The 12,621-nt window shown below is 42.2% G+C and overlaps 1 protein-coding gene across 2 annotated transcripts in view; it reads right to left on the bottom strand.

Annotated features, from left to right (window-relative positions):
- The window catches only part of Igf1r (insulin like growth factor 1 receptor), a 227,585-nt gene that overhangs the window by 67,828 nt on the left and 147,136 nt on the right, over positions 1–12,621 (bottom strand). The window contains exon 1 of one of the 2 annotated variants that reach the window (XM_042698579.1): positions 2,493–2,498. The exons of the other annotated variant lie outside the window; for it this stretch is intronic. The gene's annotated coding sequence lies outside the window, so the exon portion shown is untranslated. Of the gene's footprint in view, positions 1–2,492; positions 2,499–12,621 lie in introns of those variants that run through there. 2 annotated transcript variants of the gene reach the window in all.

The following is a 12,621-nucleotide window of genomic DNA, read 5'->3' as shown; positions in this document are numbered from 1 at the left end:
GCAAGACTACTATGGAGAATTATCTCCTGACCCTTCCTGCAGAAGTGGGGGAAATGACAAGAAATTGAACCAGTCAACAAGTGTGAGCCCCCTGCCCCCTCACTAAAGTTTAAAGGAAGGAAGGGGAAGGAGAAAGGGCAGGGGAAGGGGAGAGGAAAGCGGAAGGGGAAGGGGAAGAGGAAATGGAAGGGGAAAGGGAAAGAAGGGAAGGACCAGTCACTAAAACTGTACCAGCCACTTTAGGGGATGAAAAATTAACACAAGGAAGCACTGCCTTCAGGATTCACTTCTTGGTAGGTTTTCCCCAATAACCAAAGAAATGATTTGACCCAAAGCAAGCCCTATCTCTCTCACAGGCCACACTTACTTCTGGGTGGACTGAAGACATCTCATGGAAAATAATTCTCCCTCTCATGGGGGAGATAAGACCAAAAGCTGAAGGCACGAGAAGGAGAGGGAGAGAGGGGTCTGTCTATAACTCTTAGTAGCGAGGCCTCCACCACTGACATACTCACTGTGGTATGTGCTGAGAGTTTACTCTGTGCTGTCTGATTTCATCTCTACAACAACCACAGGAGGGAGAGTTTGCTTTTGCCCTCTCTAGAACCAAAGCCCAGGGCATAGAGAGAATGGCTGAGCCAGCATCACACAACTTGCAGGAGGCATTGCTGGAAGGGTCCAACTCAAGGACAAGGCTTCTAACCAGTAGGCTACAGTAGACCTGTATGCTTCCCACAGATACCCTCTGACACAGGGTCTTAACAAGAGATCCTTAGGAATTCTGTGACTAAGGGGGTAGGGCTTTTCAGATCCATGTATTTCAATAAAGTTATAAACCATCATCTTTACTATGGTGCCACTGAAAATCTCTCACAATTACTTCTGCCTTCTTCCTTTTAAGAAAGTTTACAATTAAAAAAAATTTTTTTTAGTTTAAAACATCACAGGATGATCATCCATTCCCAAAATTGTTGAGAATGGGTTAACTCTTTTCTGTCTGTCTCATGTAAAACCATCTACAATCCCTCCGTTAAATTACAGAAAAAAAAAAATAAAACAAACCTCTATTTTTGAAAGGTGCCACTGGTGTCTTCCTATCACAGAGGGGATGAGGGCTAAAAAACAGCCTCACAGGTCAGGATTGACGGAATGTAGGCAAATGTAACAAGTTGCTTGATCAGGCAAGAGTAAAAAACAAAACCTGTTACTTGTTCAAACCAATTCTCTCTCTCTCTCTCTCTCTCTCTCTCTCTCTCTCTCTCTCTCTCTCTCTCACACACACACACACACACACACACACACTTGCAATATATCTTGTGAATTCTAAAAAGGAGCACACATCATGTCTAAACCTTAAAATTACAGGGTTTTTTTTTAAAAGCAAGGATGATAGAAGCAAACAAATGGATAGCACCCCCTTTCTCTGGTAGGTATCAATTTCTGGGTCCATCAAGCTGCTAAAATGACTGCCAACATCCTCACATGCCAGCAGGAAAACACCAGGGCTCCTGAAGTTCTGAGTGAGACCCCTGGGCATGCTCCTGAATGTGCTGATTCTCTGGAGCTGATAGCAGGAGACCGCTATAATTGATGGCCAGACACAGACTTGCCTACCTGATGTCTGAACCACATCTCCGAAATAATTTATCAAAAGTTGGATTTCCATTTTCAAAGTTATTAATAACAAGAGTCTGTTTCTGGCTTTTGAAGCTGAAGTTTAATCTTCCAAGTCTGTCTTCTCCTCAGTGAATTGCCTCTATAGACTGGGATCTCTCCATTAATACACTTCATGCTTTACTGCATCTTAATGAAGGTGAATAAGAGAATAAGCCAAAGTGATCCTTACATTTCCCATGTGAAATGGGAAGGAATAAGTATGGATTTGCGTTTGCCAGGGGCAAAGGGACTAGGAGGGTGGTATGTCCCCTTGGATGGGGTGGTGTGGGGTAGGGGTTCAGGTGAACACTTGAGCGTCCTCCTCCTGGCTCTAGTCCCTGCAGGCAATGAGGTAGTCACATGAACAAGAACCCTAGGTTCACTCTGCAAAAAAGATTTTATCTACCTCATATTAGTTTGTTTACTTGCTTCCTTCTTTCTCTCCTCCTCTTCTTCCTCTCTCTCTCCTCTTCCTCTCCTTCTGTGTGTGTGTGTGTGTGTGTGTGTGTGTGTGTGTGTGTGTGTGTACGTGCATGTGCCAGTACTGGGGCTTGAAGGCCTGGGTGTGCTATCCCCTGGGTGCGCTGTCCCTTAGCATTTCACTCAAGGCGGTGCTCTATCACTTGATCCACACCTCCACTTCTGGCTTTTTGGTGGTTAAGTGGAGATAAGTGTTTTAGGCTTTCTTCCTCAGGCTGGCTTTGAACTGCGATCCTGAGATGTCAGCCTCCTGTCACTAGGGTCACTTGGTGTATCCACCTCCAGCTGGTCAGAGGTTACACAGTTGCTTACCAATCAATCCGAAGTGGCATGTTCAATCGTATCAATGCAAACACTGACAGTGATTCTCAGCCAGGGTCCAGAAATAACACCCATCAATTTCACCTTTCTCTGTCTGCTTTTCTACCTACTTTAAGATATTCTCCAAAGAATTACCAATCTGAAACAGAGCTTTTAGAGATTTTTAGATATAAGGAATCCCATGCATCCTCGAGTTTACATGTACTTAGTATGCAAACTAACTCAAAATCATGAACCCCCACCATCAAAATTCTCCCTTGCCCTAAAAATGTGAGCTGACAGCTGGTTCATGGAGTATTTGTGCTCTAAGATGCCTACGATTCACCTTCCTCCTCCCAAATTTAACAGCTATATTTCATACTCCTAAAATTTTATTTGCAACTAGTAAACACATGCCAGGGAGGATATTTAACCACATAGCCACTAACAGTCTACCAAATAAATACAGAGAATTTGATAAAATATATTGTGGCTGGTGAGTAGAAATAGTTTTAAGGTACAAATAAAAAGACCAAGATCATATAGATAGAACTTAAAGCACAGTATAGAATATGCTGCCGTGTGTGTGTGTGTGTGTGTGTGTGTGTGTGTGTGTGTGTGTATGTGTGTGTGTGTGTGTGTGTGTGTGTGTGTGTGTGTACAGGTACTTGTGCTTGTACTCAGTGCCTGGGCACTGTTCCTTAGATTTTTCGCTCAAGGCAAAGGCTCTATCAACTTGAACCACACCTCTATTTTTGGCTTTTTTTTTTTTTTTTTTGCTAGTTAAAAGTCTCCCAGATTTTTCTGCCCAGGCTACATTTGAACTTAGATCCTCAGATCTTAGTCTCTTAAGTAGCTAGGATTATAGGGATGTGCCATCAGTGCCCAGCTTTTATTAAACGTATCTTTCAGTAATGAAAAATTCAGAATTAGACTAGGGTGGTAGCTCAGTGGTAGAGGGCATGTTTAATCAGCACAAACAAGGCCCTGGCCTTGGTCCCCAGCAACACACACACACACACACACACACACACACACACACACACACACACTTCAGAATAATGATCTCTTTACACTAATAAGATTTGAGGACTGCTGAAATTTAATCTAATAGAGAGTCACCTCCAACTCATTTACTATTCAGTAGTAATATACATTCTGAAAGAGGAAAACAATATTTTAAACATTTCTGTTACAGCATTTACAAAGTGCTGAGGTAAGATGTCACATTACAAATTAAATGCCTCCCAAACATCCCACTCTATCAGAGTTAGTCCCTTGACAGAATTCCCTCTGAGACGTCAAACACCAAAGACATCTGCGGCCTGGACTGAAACAAATGAGACCATTTTGGTTGCAGAGCCCCCCCCCACCCCCCCACCTCCGCCTTCGCCCTCACCTACTCTGTAGGGGAAAATAGCAAGAACATTTCAAATAACATTCATGTTTGAGATGGTTTTTGGGTTTCTGCATATTTTTTCTGCTTGGTGTCACTTGTCAAATTGTCCTCCCAGCTTAAAGAAAGTGGACCTGTCATTGCTATTTAAAAAGTTTTGTCCCTCACTTAAACGAATACATGACATCCTAAGAGTAGAATTCCAATTACTAAGTGTAAATAAAAACAGAACTAGAAAATCACCACTGGGGAAACACCACAGTAATGGATGTTAAAATTAGGACGCGAAGGCACAGAAATAAAGAACAGCACACCCAACAAAGTGCTTTCCACTGACAAAGGGAGAAATAAAAAAAAAAAAATGACAATAGCCGGGCTTAAGTGGCTCACGCCTATAGCCCTAACTACTCAGGAGGCTGAAATCGAAGTTCAAAGCCAATCCTGGCAGAGAAATCTGAGGAGAACTGAGAAAGACAAATCAGAGAGACTCTTATTTCCAATAAACCATCAAAAATCCAGCAGTGGAGGTATGGCTCAAGTGGTAAAGTAGCAGCCTGGAGTGAACAAAGCCAAACAAGAGCAAAGGGCCCCAAGTTCAAGACCCAGTATTGGCACAAACAACACGTGGGCACGTGCGTGTGCACACACATACACACACCAAAATAAAAAGAAATCCAGGAGATGACTCGGTACCCTTGAAGGGTCTGAAAGCTGGTGAATGACCAAGAAAGGCTGGCTGGGAAAGTACACCAATGAATCCCAGGTGGAGCTTCCTCGGGGATTCAGGATCATGACAAAGGTAGCAGGAGGGATGGGAAGATGGGACTCTACTCTGAAGAGCAGCAGCCTAGTCTGCGGTCTGCATTACCCTCATGGTTTACATAACCATTGTGGTTATATAAGATGCTCACATTGGGGAAGCTGGGTGAAGGCTGTTCTGGAACTCTTGGTGATTTCTGCAACTTTTTTTAACATCTGAAATTGAAACATTTTAAATTAAAAAGCTAAAAATGCTTTTTTCAAAAAAAGTTTTTAGAAGTTCCTAAAAGGAGGAAAAAGAAGGCAACTTACAGTAAAAAGGTCACTAACTATATTGGAGAAACATAAAGTCTCTTGACCCAGGTATAAACGTACATATTAAACCATCATAGATGGACTAAAATAATCTCACTTTGGTATATTTTATGTGGTATTCCTCACCACTTGAAACATTGACGGTGCTTCATAAATAAGGTAACTCTCTAGGTTAGAGACAAGAGACATCTTTACTTTTACAGGAGATTGCCAGGGAGATGCTGTTGGTAATGATTATTGAGGCTGGTAGAGAATTACCCATCCAATGCTGAGCACTTTGCTAGGCTGACATAAAGGCTAACATTTAATCTGTCCTTGATTTACTTGCTTGGGGGGATGGAAATGGAAAGTAAGCTGGTTGAAGATGTACAGCCCACAAAATGCAACAGAAAACCCTGTGTGATCCCCTCTGGGTCCTTTCATCTTTGTCTTAAACTGTTTTTTTTTTTTTATTTAAAAATCTTTTTGCTAATCTGAACATATACATCCTTAACCCTGTTGTTGTATCCTCTGCTACATAAAATGCATCTGCTGCTCCCATCTTTGCAAGTTAGGCCATACAAGAGATCAGATTCTTTCAACAGAAAAAAAAAAAAATCTTTCCAACATAGAATCTTTCCTACATAGTTTCCAGACCTACACCACGTGGCAGGGAAGGCACAGAAGAGGAGTTTGTTCAGGGTTTCAACTGAAATCTCATCTAAAAAAGCTTGATCTACTTTTTCTTCCCCCAGTGACTGGCCTGAAATGAAATGATCCTCACTGGGGAATAATGGAGAATTGAGGCCACGGATGTTGTGCAAATGCTACCATATTCTTACTTTGGCGGCCTCAGCATAATGGGATATGCATCGGAGGGGGATCACTCTGCTGTACCTTTTTGGGTACACATGCTCCCCCACCCCTGCCCAGCAGGATGACTGAAATGGATCAAGTCCTACCTTACTCCAGGAATGGTTGAATCTCTGATTACTCTGATTAAATAGATGTGATATAAACTCTGTGTGTGTGTGTGTGTGTGTGTGTGTGTGTGTGTGTGTGTGTGTGTGTGTGTGAGAGAGAGAGAGAGAGAGAGAGAGAGAGAGAGAGAGAGAGAATGTCTTGGAGCTTGAATTCAAGGCCTCGGTGATGTCCTTGAGTTTTTGGTTCGAGGCTAGCATTTTACCCATTTAAGCCACAGTTTCACTTCTGGCTTTTTGGTTAATTGGAGATAAGAATCTCATGGACTTTCCTGCTTTAGCCTGTGATCCTCAAATCTCAGTCTTCTGAGTGGCTAGGATTAGAGGTGTGACACCAGCACTGCACTTAGCATGGCCTAAGCTCTATGCCTTGTTGCCACTAGGCTGATCTTTCATTCATAGGTCCAAGGAATTCTTTTGTTGGAACTTCAGGCAGGCAATGCTACTTTTTAGAGGCAGGTTATTAAGCTGCAAAAGAGCTTGCCCGGCTTGTGTTGCTAGTCAGAGAGACTGTGGTAGATCAGGAACTTGGGGTTGCTCTCACCCCAGGATCCAGGATCCATTTTACCCCCCAAATTCTAACACAATTTCTAACAGCTGTCCAGTGGAGGGTTGGATGGCTATGTCCTCTAGAGGGAGTACTTGCCCTGTGGACTATGGGAGACCACGAAGATCTCTTAGCTGGGGAGGTGGGATTCAAACACTAGGAGTCCTAGGACTCTAGCTTGCCTGTAAGATAAATGGTCTCCCTGTAGGGGTGGCACTGACCAAGAATTCTTTGGAGGGAGGCATGGAGACAAACAGAAGGAGAGAGACAGGACCCACGTAAGCCCTTCCTGATTATATTTACTTCTGGCAAGGTGTAAAGGGGCGTCTCAAATACTGTACCATTCATCCACAGTGAAGATCAGTCTAGGGTATGGACAATGACACAACCTGAAGATTTCTGTTTATGTCTGACTTAGGCTTAGGGTGGGTTAGTGTGTTATCTTCTTTTTAAATATCCCAATACTACCATACTATAAAAGAGAAAAGAGTGAATCAGAGATAGACATGTAATGGATGGCAGGAGGCTAATAAAACAAAACAAAGCAACAGCAAAAACCATGGAAAGAAAGAAAGCAAGAAAGCAAGCAAGCAAGAAGGAACTATTCCAAACAGACTGATGATAAGATATTTTTCAGCAAAAATTCATTTCTAAAGTCTAGCCAAGGTCTAGAAAGATGGTAGGCTTTACTTGCTGCCTATTTACTCTCACATACAAATCCAACAAACTTGGAAATCTATTTTTTAAGCATTCTTAGGGAAAAAAAGTTTTTTTTAAAAAGCATAGTAAGTATTCACCTCCAGATGAGCTGATGGAGACAGTCTTTCCTCTTACTGCACTGTCTATCAAACAGAAAGGGAAGCGCATAAATGAAACACACTATCTGAACACAATGAGCACAAGGAACCTTCAGCAGAGGGCAGTGGCCTATGGGTATCAGTGGATTAAGCACAATATAAGCTATGCTCGCTGATGCTCCCTAGTTGGTGAGAGATGATTAAACGATATTCACTAGAGTAGAGGGAAAGCAGTACAGAATATGTCTGTCAGAAAATTGTTCAACAAGCTAGCATAGAAAACCAGGTACTGACATCTCACCCTCCCAAAGGCTTGAGCATTTCATGGTCTGGTCATTCTTCCATTTAACAAATAGATGGTATGAGAGGCCAGGCTACTGCTCACTCAGAACTCCAATCTATTAAGTATACAACTTACTCAAGACCCAAACTTCTAGTAGCACAGTTTTCCATGACACATGGGCTTTTATGCTCAGCACTGAACATGGAATCTGAAGGTAGTCGAGACTAGGTTTTGATATGAACAACAGAAATTGTCCTAAATGCTTAGAAACATGGTGATATTTCAAAAACCCTTAATCGTACCGTTTGGAGTCAAGCACTAGGCAATACTTCAAGAAGTTGCATGACCAATGCAACCATGCACAAAGACATGGCATATGGCTTTAACTGCACAGAATTATAATGGAGAAGTCCAACAGATTTACAATGCCAGAAGCTGCACCAGCTCTTTTTCCTTGTTGAAATTTATTCTAACACATATGCATTCTTATATCCAATATAGCACAACCTATAACTCAATCAGCTTGTACATTCAGCCTTTCACTTAAGAATCTGATCTTTAGCTAGGTGCTGGTGGCTCATGCTTATAATCCTAGCTACTCAGGAGGCCGAGATCTGAGGATCACAGTTCAAAGCTAGCCCAGTCAGAAAAGCCCTGTGAGACTCTTATCTTCAACTAACCACTGAGAAACCAGAAGTAACACTGTGGCTCAAAGTGGTAGAGTACTAGCCTTGAGCAGAAAAGATCAGATACTGCAACTAGACAAAAACTAGTATAAAACTAATACCAGAGGCTGCCATTATAGCCATTCCAGAGGCTGAGTATTGCAATCTGAAGTCAGCTTGGGCAAAAAAGAAAAAAGGGGGAGAGGAAGGAGAAAGAAATGAAGAATGAAAAGAAAGTGATTTTTATATTTTTAAAAAGTGATTCAATTTTCAAAGGGAAAAATTCTACATCTTTTCATGCTGAAAAATTTACAAGATCACAAAAATCATATTCAGAAAACCCAAATATAATAACACTCCTTTTCATATTTATTCTTTAAAAAAAAAAACTCCATCTTTCTTCTTGTTTTAGAAATCTAAGAGTTTCTTTCCCCCTCTTAAGGGAAAAGCTTACAAACTGGAAAATTTCATTTTACTAGGTTCTTTCTTAAGGGAAAACAAGCAACACACAATTTTCTCAGTGTCTCAGCACAAAAATTATAGAGGCTGTAAAACAAATGAAAAGCATACACTTTAAAAAACCAGGTCTGTCTTGGTTCAAATGCTATCTTGCCAGGTGTGTGCAGACAATTTGTTTTCCTAGGTCTAGGTTTCCTCACTGGTAAGAACAATGCTGGCTGGTAGAAAGTACCACTTTGGCTGTTGGAAAACATAAATAAAATGTGCTCTCAATAAATATGCTGCTTGTTATTTTGCAGGTGATTGTGCTGGGTTTTGCACAGATCCCAATGTACATGGGTTTTATAACTGTCACAAAACATGGTGGAGCTCCAATTGGCTGTGGTATGCCGCCCTTTTTTCTTATAGCTTTCTCTCATTTCAGGTCTTGGTCCATGCCCCTCTGAGGATGAGTTTCTTGATGAGCTTAATAACTTCTATGCAATGATGACAACAAAATCAAAGGGTCAAGTGAAGATCAAATTCTGCTGCTAATACCGGCTAACTTGCCTTTCTCCATCAAGAAAAGTGTAAGCCACACTCTGTGGTGTGTTCTAACACCTTCCCACAGAGCTGGTCCCAGACATCAGATGGAAGTTTGGAAAGAAAGGAATTTCAACATCAGCTAGACTTGGCAGGCATTTACAAGTTGTTCAGAGATAAAATTTGAGCAGGAAGTTAGTGGTTTGTGCCTATCATCCTAGCTACTCAGGAGGGTGAGTTCTATGGATCAGAGTTCCAAAGCCAGCCCGGGCAGGAAAAGTCTGTGATACTCTTAGCTCCTTAACCACCCCCAAATCCAGAAGTAGGTAGAGTGTCAGGCCCTGAGTTCAAGCTCTAGTTTTGGCACCAAGAAACAACAATAAAACTGGAGAGGGGGGGAAAGAGTGATGGTAAGAATGAGGATGGAGGTTTAAGATGAAGGAGAGACTTCGCGGCAGGCTCCCTGCTTAGTGCAGTACCAATTTGTTGTGCGAGGGCCTCGTCCCAATTTCTCAGCATCCTGAAAAACCGGGTCCATGCCTCTGAAAGCCAGGGTCCCTGGGGCCTTTATATCTCCATTAAATAGCTGAGTGCATTTGGTAGACTGATGTTATTTCTAAAGCATGCGATTTATTTCTAAAGGGGAGAGGAAAGATTACATTGGGAAATTTTTTTTCCTATTGAAGAAAAATTAAATATAAGTGGAAATGTTTTTCATGAAAATGTTTTTATAGTTTCGTTTCCTGGGAGTACTCTGAGCCAAATACGTCGTGGGACTGTGCTAGATTAAAAAGGCATGAAGGCAAAATGAATTTAAATAAAATTGAAACTGACCAGACTAGCCAGGCTCTATTCTTTAGATCTCAAACAACAGAGCTGGAGGTGGGGTAGAAAGGAATCTCACAAAGAAGAAATTTAAAAAAAAAAAATCAAACTCAACTAAAAATTTCAACTCAAATGATTTTCCATTTTATTCCAAAATGTTTAAAAGGCAGTTTATTTTCACAGCCACAAAACTGCTTCTGAATATCTATGAATCAGCAGACACTACCATCTCCCTTAGTACTTTAACTCCTGGAACTCAGTTATACATAATTTGCTCTGGTTTAGGTCACTGTAGGTACTTAGTGTTTTCCATTGAGCAACACCAACAGTACACACACACACACACACACACACACACACACACACACACACACACACACACACACACACACACACACACACACACACACACACACACACACACACACACACACACACACACACACACACACACACACACACACACACACACACACACAGTGTGCAATCAGGCAGCACCTGGTCTAAATGGTTATGTTGTATTTTTCTTTAATGGGCACATCTCTTTTGACAGTCCTAAAAAATGGCCAGGGCAAGAGAAAAGTATCTAAAATGCACCCTGAATGAAACAACTACTTTAAGAGGAAAGTATTTTGTGATTCTTGTGGCTTCACCTGTGCTGTGAGCGACCAGTTTCCATGTATAACCATTCAAAGTCAAGTGAAATAAAACCTGAAATTCAGTTCCTGGGTAGCAGCGGCTACCATTCATGAGCTCTCAGCTACTGTGGGTGAGTGGGTGCAATCAGAGAACATTCCACCAGACACAACATTCTGTACGATACTGCAGGTCTGGGACTACGAGAGCTGTGGGCCCCAAGTGTGTATTTCTAAAAAGGTTCGCAAAATGGCTTGCTCTGAATTCTAGCATCAGTGGCTCATGCCTGTCATCCTAGCTACTCAGAAGGCTGAGGTCTAGGGACTGGGGTTTAAAGCCAGATCCAGTAAATAAATCTATGAGATTCTTATCTCCAATTAACCATTTTTTAAAAGACAGAACAAAAATGCCAAGCAAGAACTTGAGGCCCCAAATTCCAACCCCAATACCAGTGTGCACACACAGCACACGTGCACACACAATACTCACAAATCTATAACTAGTTCCCCAAGATACTACCTGTATAAGCCAAGGCACACACTACATGTACGTGTGAAGATATTGAACCAGCTCTTTCCACAGCACCATCTCCAGTTGTACTTTCTATTGTAAATGGTACATTTAAACATACCACTTTACTTTCTACTGTCAATTTTTTCTATTGTAAAACCTCTCTTCCCCTAATGACTTCCCACCCAAATGTGAGCAGGATTACTGTGGCCTGCAGAGAAAAGAATTATCTGCAGGAGGAAAAGAAAAATATGGAGTTCACAGGGAAATATTACAGCATCAAAAAGATGGACAGGAGGCTTCTCCCTCCCGGCTTGCTGTTGCACCAAGAGCTGGGATGAAACAGATGCTTAGATTTTTGCAGAATGATCAAATGAAACTTAAGGAGAATGGTATTTTGCTAAAGCACAGCAAGCAATCCTTTTAGAGCCCGGATCCAATTCTTTATACTTGGGCAGCAATCCACCCATTATTTTTAAATGTACACTTAAAATAACTCAAATCGTGCAAATATGTATGCTACAGTTTATATCATCCATACTCAGCAAAGGGCTCGCTCCAAAAGGCAGAGCAGTGATGGGAAGGGCTAATGTTTACTGTGCAGTTCAGAGTCAGGCCCATATGCTATTTTGTCTGCCCCTTGCTCTAATATTCTCTCTGCTATGAGAGGAAACCAAGACTTAACAGATCTGGAGTGACTTGCCTAGACCACAGAGCTGTAGCTATATGCTGCGAAAATCTCTGGTGAAGACCACGGACTGTGGCTTTAATACAGATTGGCAGCACAATATCTGCTTGGGTTGGGAAGGCTATGGAGGTCTTCCTTAGGGAAGGGTGTGACTCTTTATCTTTGTACCCCCAGAGCTTAGCTGAGCACCTTCCTTGGTCCTATATGCATCTCACAGTTAACAGGGGTCAGACTCAAGAGTCCTACTGGCTTAGGCTACCTGGTGTGGAAGGCCCCTCCTAGAGATACAGCTAGAGGAGGGGTCAGCCATTCACTTCCCTCCAAGCAAAGGCAGCAGCAGGAATCACAGCAGCTCTGCCCATTATACAGCAGGGTCAAGCTTTGGCCACATGTCTCACACAGCCTTTACAGCCCTCTAGCATCAAAGACTGAGTCTCTCCTACAGATGAGCAGCTATGCACCTGAGGAGCTGGAAGGCATTCCAACCCAACTGTGTCACTGCTAAAGAAATATGCTTGGAGCTGGGCACCGGTAACCCTAGCTACTTAGGAGGCTGAGGTATGAGAGTCAAGATTCGAAGCCAGTACAGGCAAGAAGTACTACGAGACGTTTATCTGCAATTAACCGCCAAAAGAAAAAGCCAGACATGGAGCTGTGGGCTCCAGTGCTAGGGCCATGAGTCTTAAGCAAAAAAGCTAAGGAACAGTGCCTGTGCCCTGAGTTCAAGCCCTACTACGGTTTCCAAAAAGAAAAGAAGAAAGAAAAAAGAAAAGGAGGAGGAACAAGAGACGGAGAAGGAAGGAAGGAAGGAGGGAGGGAGGGAA

This window comes from Dipodomys spectabilis, unplaced genomic scaffold, assembly GCF_019054845.1.
Source record: "Dipodomys spectabilis isolate Male_0828 unplaced genomic scaffold, ASM1905484v1 ptg000233l, whole genome shotgun sequence".
Taxonomy (NCBI): domain Eukaryota; kingdom Metazoa; phylum Chordata; class Mammalia; order Rodentia; family Heteromyidae; genus Dipodomys; species Dipodomys spectabilis.
Note: the sequence above shows the minus strand (reverse complement) of the source record. Positions and strands in the feature narration are given on the sequence as shown.